Below are 8,627 nucleotides of genomic sequence, written 5' to 3'. Positions count from 1 at the left end.
CCATCCATAGCTCCTCGTTGTGAGCAATGTCGTCATAGCTTCGTTTCTTGGTGAAGTGGGTGGAGTGTTGGTTTTGAGTGAGAGAAGGCCTCCTTATATAGGTTTCTGAGAGGGTTTAGGATTAGGGATAAACATGCTTAAATCCGCTGATTGGGGTTACTTTTTGCTTAGGGTGGTCAACAGATTGAGGTCACCTGATATGTCACCATCAAGATATTCTCTAGAGTGATGTGAGAGGGGAGGGTAAATGCTGATTTTTCTGATTGTGACACATGAGGATAAGGCCTTGACCAGCATTTAAGAGCAGGTAAGGTGGCTGTTGAAACTGGAGGTTTTGCACATGTCAGGGGGGGATCTGCGGGGGGGAGGTGGCAGCTGGGTCCTCGTGAATATCAAATTCTCAAAAAATCCTCAACCATGGCTTCTTTTGACATGTGTTCTTTGAAAAAATCAGCATGTCTCTTTTCAACTCAAAAGTCTTTATCCCTATTGACTCACCTTTACCATAAGATTTTCCCCTTTTCTCCTCCTATAACTGCATTGTTGATGCCCAATCACTGCTTCTAGTAACAGTGAACTGTTACCTACCAAATACTTATGGTGCAGTAAAAAATTATTAACCATGGGTAAAAAAAGTTACTGTAGGTAAAAAGTGATTTTTATTTACCATGAAGGTGAAAAATATTTACTGTGGTAAAAAATATTTATTATTCGTAAAAAAGTGAAAACGGAGTATGCTGTGTTGTGAGTCCACACGAACATCCTCGTGTAAATTTCACTAGAAATTCACACCTAGAATGGGCTATTCTGTAAGATATAGGTTGTAGGCATGCATAAGAGCTCGTTCCCACGTATCTTCTGTCCATGGCACTTTTTACTCTTTGGTGCTTGTGAAGTAGATTTTTCTTCTCTTTCGAGATCCCTTGGACTAGAGTATCCTCATCTCCCCAACAACTGACTGTGCCTTTATTGCATCTTCAGAAGGGGTCCTAAAAACCATGCATCAACTCTCAACGTCAAGAATGACATAGTCTTGATCATAATACAGCTATGATTTCACAAGAGGATACTGAGTAACAACAGATGGAACGTGCTTTTTATGCTCGAAGACGTCCATTTCAACGAGAGAACCGTAGAGGTGGCCGTCAGAATAATATTTTCTCTCCTTTCAAATTTCCTAATAAGCAATTCTCTTACTGCAACAGAAATGGCCATACTCAAGATGATTTTTGGGCACATCAATATGATGAAGAACACATTATTATCACTAAACACCCATGTTTATCTAGAGATTCTTCTTCTTCTTGTTAATATTGTGGACGATCTGATCACCCCACTCATTTTTGCTATAAGCGTCGATTTGACATAGACCGTAATAGAGTATACACTATTGAACATCAAAACAATATTGTACCAGAAACAATATGAATCCTATGTTCAATTTCTCCATACAGAATACTTCATGTACGTGATGGATCAATTTTTATTGTCGATTCTCGTGCAACAGGAAATATGACATATCAATCTAAGTGGCTCCATAACTATCATCCACGTGTTGTTTATCTTCTTGATGGTACGACTTGTCAAGTAAAGGGTATTGGAGATTTATATCTTGGTACCTTATCTTCTTCCACACAAATTGTTTGACAAGCATTACATGCACCAGATAGGGATTTCCTTGATGTGATCACGATCGTGTGATTATATTAATAACTCTAGTAATTACACAAAAAAACACGTGGTCATGTTAATTGTTAACGTGACTTTGATGATGACCTGCAAAAAACCATAGAGCCGGTTAGCTCGTCGAGTAAAAGAATATTCCCTATGAGTCCCGCAAGGAAAATAGAAAACCCAGGCAGACGTAATTATGTAAAGTAAATAGCGTGCTTAGCGTGATGCTTTGACTAGAAAAATCCATGGGGATTGTATCCGAGTGCCGGTTATTGTCATCTCCTTGTGAATTGACCTAAGGTTACACAGTCACAGGTCCTTTTTTTTTGGCTAAACGTGATTCTTAATTTGGTAACTACTTGTAGAAATATTTAATTCCTTTGTTGAACATAAAGGTATGAAACCAAAACAATTGAAAATTTGGAGAGTCATCCACATTGCGATGAAGCCATTGGTCCAAATGAGGGTTGTAATTGAGTATAAAATATTAGCATATGTAAATGACGAGTCGATAGTCCAGGGTTGGGTGTCCTATACTTGTGTACTGGGCATATAAAGATCCTTGAAGTCTTGCACTTTTCACCATCATAGTTTTGAGTTGATATACATTGTCACTGTACAATATGAGAGCTATAATCCTTAATTGGGTGAAAATAGCTTTTATATGTTGAATTGGTTGTATAAGGGGGCTATAATCCTTGGCTAGGTATAAGTAGTCGTCAATTGTGTGATTATATTAAAGATTTCTTTGGGTTTTTTCATGTATTTTCTAATACAAAGAGTGCATTATGTATTATGAAAGATTATTATTGTATGACATGACCAATCATAAATTTCATTACTTTCATATTTTTTTTACAAACAACTGACATCGTTCAGTGTAGAGTTGATTATCCTTTGTAGCATTTGAAACTAGATGTCTCTTATTGTTTGCAAATCATAGAGGACATATAAATATATTCATAATAATAATTGAATTGATAAATTCATAGCATTGTTGTATTTATTATGTCATGCATTGCAACATGTATGTTTGCTCACAACATAGGCGATTGATGTGTGGATTGACTGTGTGCATTGTGAATCTCATATCGTGCAAATTTGATCATTTTCCTAATAAAGGCTTTTTAATATATATTGAAAAGAAGAAAAATATTTAAAAATCTGTTATGCATACAAGTCAAGAGCAGTCAGAGCCAATATTAACTCTACTGATCTTGTGGTGACACCAACTAACCTTCGGGAACAAACTGCACAGGAAGAGTAAATGTCAAGCAAGATTTCTTTTAAGTGTCACAATGAAGGTGGAATTGGTCAAATATATCAAAAATCTTTGCATCAAAGCTTTCAGATGCAGTCTCTAGAATAAGCACAAAATGCACTCGCCAAAGCAATATTCTTCAAGGGAAGTGCTCTAGTCATGGTAGACAACAATCATTGGAAGGCCGCTTGAACTTGGCATAGGATTTTCAGCTCCTTCTTATCACAAAATATGAAATGTTCTCTTGGAAAAATGTCATATTGAAGTCAAAGAGAGTGTTGGAAAAATAATACTTGGGAATATTTTGCTTTCAAGGTGCACAATTGTGGGTGATGGTTGGTCAAATGTTCAAAGAAGACCACTGATCAATGTAATGCTGGCTTGTCCAAGGTGAGAAACGCTCATAAAGATGATATACAGTTCTCGTGCAATTAAAAGTGGAAAATATTTTTTTGAGTTCTTGATTTATGTAATTAAAGAAATTGGTGTTGAACATGTTGTTCAAGTAGTCATGGAAAATGCAAAGAGTTGTAAAAATGTTAGCAAATTAATAAAGAAGTGCTTTCTACACATTTTTGCCAATGGTTGTAGTACACACAACTTAAACTTGGTGCGGAAGGATTGGTACACTAGAGTGAAGAAACCACATGGTTCGCTAAAATAATTGAAACAATGTGTCCGGTTGTGAAATTTATCTTGAAACGACAAAGAGTGCTCGATTTGTATAGAATGCGCATGTAAGTGATGTTGAAACTTCCTATTGAAACTCCGTTTTGCACAAATTTTGATACATTGGAATCACTTCTCTGCAATAAGTGTGCTATGATTGACACCTTCAATTGCACCACCTTTGATGATTGGTAGCTTCAGCAGCAGAAAGAAAAAGTGAAAGAGAAAATTACATGTCTGCATGGCACATAAACAAGGTTTCTTGGTGGAGGAGTGTAATGGATGCATACCATGTAATGATTCCCATTAAGTTCACGTTTTGCAACCTTGATCAAAAGGTGCCAGATATGGACAAAGTGTGGATCACATGGTGGTTAGTCCAACAAAGTCTTGAAAATCTCGAGGAGCTGAAAGAGTCTGGTAGAGAAGGAGTGGCGACTACCATTCTCTAGTAAACAGTGATGAATTTTGGCCAAGTATTTTCATGCAAGATGGAAGAGCGCTCGTAGTCCACTTCACAATGTGGCTTACATGGTCAATCTGGAGTATCGGAATTTAAACCTAATGTCCAATAGAGAGGTGGTTAGAAATTTCTATCACGTGGTCAACACGTTCTACTCCAACGCCAGGACCGAATTGATTGTATCAAAGAAATGAGTACATTTGTATTAAAAGAAGATCCTTTTGTGAATGTTTTTGTACCGTTAATGAAAAAATAGCAACCTGCATGGAATTGGTGGATGATGAATGGTGGAGAGCATTACTCGACCTTACGTCCCCTTGCAATGAAAGTATTGGCACAATGTGCAACAAACTCAAGTTTGGAGAGAAACTGGAGTATGTACAGGTATGTTCATAGCACTATTGGCAACAAACTATTAGCAGACAGAGCAAAAAAATTAGTGTATATGTTTTGCAACAAAAAGATATTGCATCACATCAAAAGCGCTACGAAGAGGAAATGCCAACCTGGTTGTAAGATTGTCAACAGGAAGACGAAGAACAGTTCAATGTCGGTGTATCTCAACGCACTATAGATGAAATAGAAGAGAGTCTGGTAATAGATGTGCAAGTTCAATTACAAGGAGACCCACAACACTCAGACTTAGAAGCAGATAAAAACTTCACAAATTCAATATAGCTTGAGTAGAAGGAGCACTGTGTCAAAAACCATTATAAAAGATCTTGTATTAAATGTGTTTTGATAATATACAATGCTTCATATTTTCACTTATAAATAGTTTTTCGATCTCAATTGATATGCTCAGAACCAACATCTTGGTCACCAAACAGATTTGTAATTGTGCTAAAGGTATCTTGGTGGGCTTGCTTAGATTTATACTCATTTTCCATACCAAACATAACATATATTCCTTGTCGGATATCTTGTGACCAATTGTGCTATTTTGCATCAAACGAAGTGTTAGCAGAGGATAACACAAGCTACACCAAATATGCAACAAGAGGGAGATATCTATGGTTGTGCATAATATTTCCACTCACTTTGTATAAGTCTTGGGTTTACTTGGAGTTCCAAAGTTGTACATGGTAGTTTGAGGGCTCAAGCTTAAACCTATAGTAGAAGGGAAAGTGGTGAAAGCCCTTAAAAGGAAGCCTTTGTGTAAGGAGGCTTCATTCTTAAGTATCCACTCTTGAGGATCCACTTTTAAGAGCTCCCACTCTCTACTAGAGTGTTCACTCTTTGGCCTAGCCTTGAGCTTAATGTCTATGATTGAGAGGCTAGTGATAACCCTTGTAATTAGTGTAAGCTCTTCTTGATTAATCTAATTATTATTTTCTCATTAGTCTCTTCTTCTCTTCATTTCATCTTGTCATGAAGTAGTATTACACTTTCATTATTCTAGATTTGAGAGGTGTATGTACTTCTTGCTAGTAACCACTCTTATCTCTCTACGAGCAATTGATTTGAGATATTTAACATCATAAATTTGGGTAATTAAGTTGGTTCTTTATCTTCTAATTTGTGTGTGTGCCCTATTCTTTGCTTGTGTGTGTAGATAGGTTTTATGGAGCTCGAGCACCATTCACCTCGTGTGTGTAAGTTATTGATGAAGTGCCTTAATTGACGTGTGGTAATTAGAGTATGCTTATCATAGTGTGTTTCGAGTTTCTTGTCTATGGCAAGTCGGACTTTGGTGGGCTGGATGTGTGTAGGAGATTAATTGATTAGTGATTAGAGTAGGTTTAGAGTTAGTCTTTCCATGACTAATCTCTACTTGCAATGGAGAGGTGATCTCTTGAATCCTCTATTCCATTCATCTTAGGCTCGTGCTTCCATGCCCTAGCCGGGTTGCTTCATCCACAGATTTGATAATTTTGTGTACGTTGCGATTAGGTCGTGCTACAATGCCTCCTTACATTTGGCGCCATTGCCGGGGATCGATAACATAAGCTAGTGAGTTTAGGATGTGTAGAATACAGTAGTTTCACTACTAATTTTGTTGGTTTTTGAGTGTGTGTGTAACTCAATTTTTGGTTTTGATTTGATGATTTTGTGTAAGAAATTGATGCTAATCTTGAGTTATGAATACCCCAAACCCCCAATTTCACTAATTTCATGCTAACCCTTACTAATTTCACTTCGTTTCCATGCTAATTTCACTAATTTCATCTAATTTCTACTAATTTTTACTAACCTTGCTAACCTAAACACTAACATTTGAAGTGTAGAGTATGTTAAATCCCCTTGCAAGAGGTGGAATCAACACTTTAATCAAGTTAATTGTGCTAATCCATGGCTAATTTGATGATTTAAGTGTATGATTTTTGACCTACAAATGTCAATTTTTGGGCTAATTTGCAATAGACACACATGTGTGTGCATGATGGAATCTTCGCGTGGATAAAGGATTAGCTTGGATGCAATCAATTGTAAGTTCATTGACCTACTCCATTCAATTTTTGAGTGGTTAATTTGATGCCAATGTGTTGCAAATTTATTGCTAAAATTAGGTGTGTAAATCAATTGACCTACACTTTGCACCTAATTTGATTGTTTTGGGATGAAATTTATGATCAATTTTGACTAATGAATGATGTTTGTGTCAAGATAATGCTTAATTCTCAAGAAAAAATAATGTGTGTGCATGCACCAAAGAGGAAAAAAAACTGTCAAATTTTTCAAGTGTGTGTGCATCTAATTTTTAGTGTGTGCATGCTTATAAAGTGATGCAATTGATGATACATGAGTATGCAATCATGTAAATGATGAGTATGTGAAGCTAATTCAAACATTGGATAAGCTTAAATTCATTTCCAATTGCAAAAAATTCGATCATTTGTGCTTAATTTTTGAGTGTGTGCATTGCTTGATTGGGTGAAAATAGTTTGATTTTTTAGAAATTGAGCATGCATGCATTCATTTATGTTTGATTGAGCTTGCAATTTGTGCATTCCAATGAGGAATTGATGGATTAATTGCATAAATTTTTGGTCTAAATTTGGGTGTGTGTGGCTATTCAATGGCATGTGCAATCCAATGGGTAAATGAATAGTTGGTATTTTTACCAATTATGATGATGATTTGGTCAAATAATTGTTATCACAAATTGGGTCAAATTTTGAGATAGATTGCTCAAATAATGCCGAATTGTGAAGATTTTTTGTATTCCATGCTAATGATTGATCTAGATGATGAACATGGAAATCTTGCATTCATTTATGTGCTTAATTGTACCCAAAAATCACTCATGAGTAGCCATGCAAACCAAAAATGACAAATCCGGGGGGTTTGAATGATTAGGGTTTTGAGATATGAGCGATTAATTTTGCAATGATTAAAAATTGTTTTTGAATTGGCCAATGTTTGTGCCAATTTGGTATGCATAATTGAGGATATCAAATATATGAGCCAATGAGTTGCGATAATTGATAATTGGGTTGAAAATAACCAATAAAGATTGGATTTCTCATTATGTGCATATGCAATTTTCAATTCACGGATTTGAGATTAACAACTGTGCATGGAATTTTTTCGATCCAAACTGTGCATTGAAATGGATTTTGGATATATTCGACTTGAGACATCCTCATTTTCTATCATGTAGTTTAGTCCGTGAACTTTGATACGAGAGTGTCCCTCCCATACATGATCTCTCATCCTTCTCTCGATTCTAAAGAGCCAAGAAGTTTGCCACAACGGCTATTCTCAAGCTCAAGCACGCATCATCACCCTTAGGTCATCATGGGAACACTCTCTAAGCAAGAAATATTCCAAGTTTTTTTAAAAAACAACAAGCAAACAAAAGTTGTGTTCAGTGCTGGCACCAAACACACACACCACACACACCTTTTATGTACTACGAGCCAAACTAAGTGTGTCTTACAGAGGCTCGAACGCCAAGCTCCCCGCATCCCTTGGATTGTTTGTCGCCTATATGCCAGACTCGCGCCACTGGACACACACACATCCCTTTTGTCTTTTCCCACAGACCCCTCAATGATGTGCCATCCACACGCCCCTGCTTGGCTCCATAACTCTCCTCTCTCTCGTGTCTTGTTGCAGCCCAGTGAGATGGCTCGTGATGCCTTTCTCATTATCCTTGCTCTGCCTACCACGTGCTCAACTGAATGCTCACACTTTGGCGCACGCGCACATGCACCTTGCCATGCTTACACAAGCATTGTCAGGCAGCTTAATGCTCTCGCCTCCTCTGCCCTTGCAAATGTTTGGGCTACTAGCTCAACACGCCTGCATCTTCTGGAGAATGGTCACAGCTCGAACCTACTGCAGTGGTTCTCCCTTCAACTGCAAGATCTGCGCAGAGTCCCGTCTCGTCCAGAGTTTCAAACTCACACACACACAGTGCACCTACTCAACTTCTCATGCTCTTGGCCAGCTAATCCTGCCGTAGCTGTCGCCTGCCCATAAGCACCCTCACAGCTCGTTCGCCTACAGTGCTGACACTCCACCCTGCTTGGAGCTTCAATTCGATGACCCTATATGGCCACACTCGCGCTCCTAATCACCTTCTCAGCGCTCGGTTTTAGTGCTCACACGCAG

Source organism: Adiantum capillus-veneris, chromosome 11 (assembly GCF_014529385.1).
Source record: "Adiantum capillus-veneris isolate H3 chromosome 11, ASM1452938v2, whole genome shotgun sequence".
Lineage (NCBI taxonomy): Eukaryota > Viridiplantae > Streptophyta > Polypodiopsida > Polypodiales > Pteridaceae > Adiantum > Adiantum capillus-veneris.
This window is presented reverse-complemented; position numbering follows the sequence as displayed.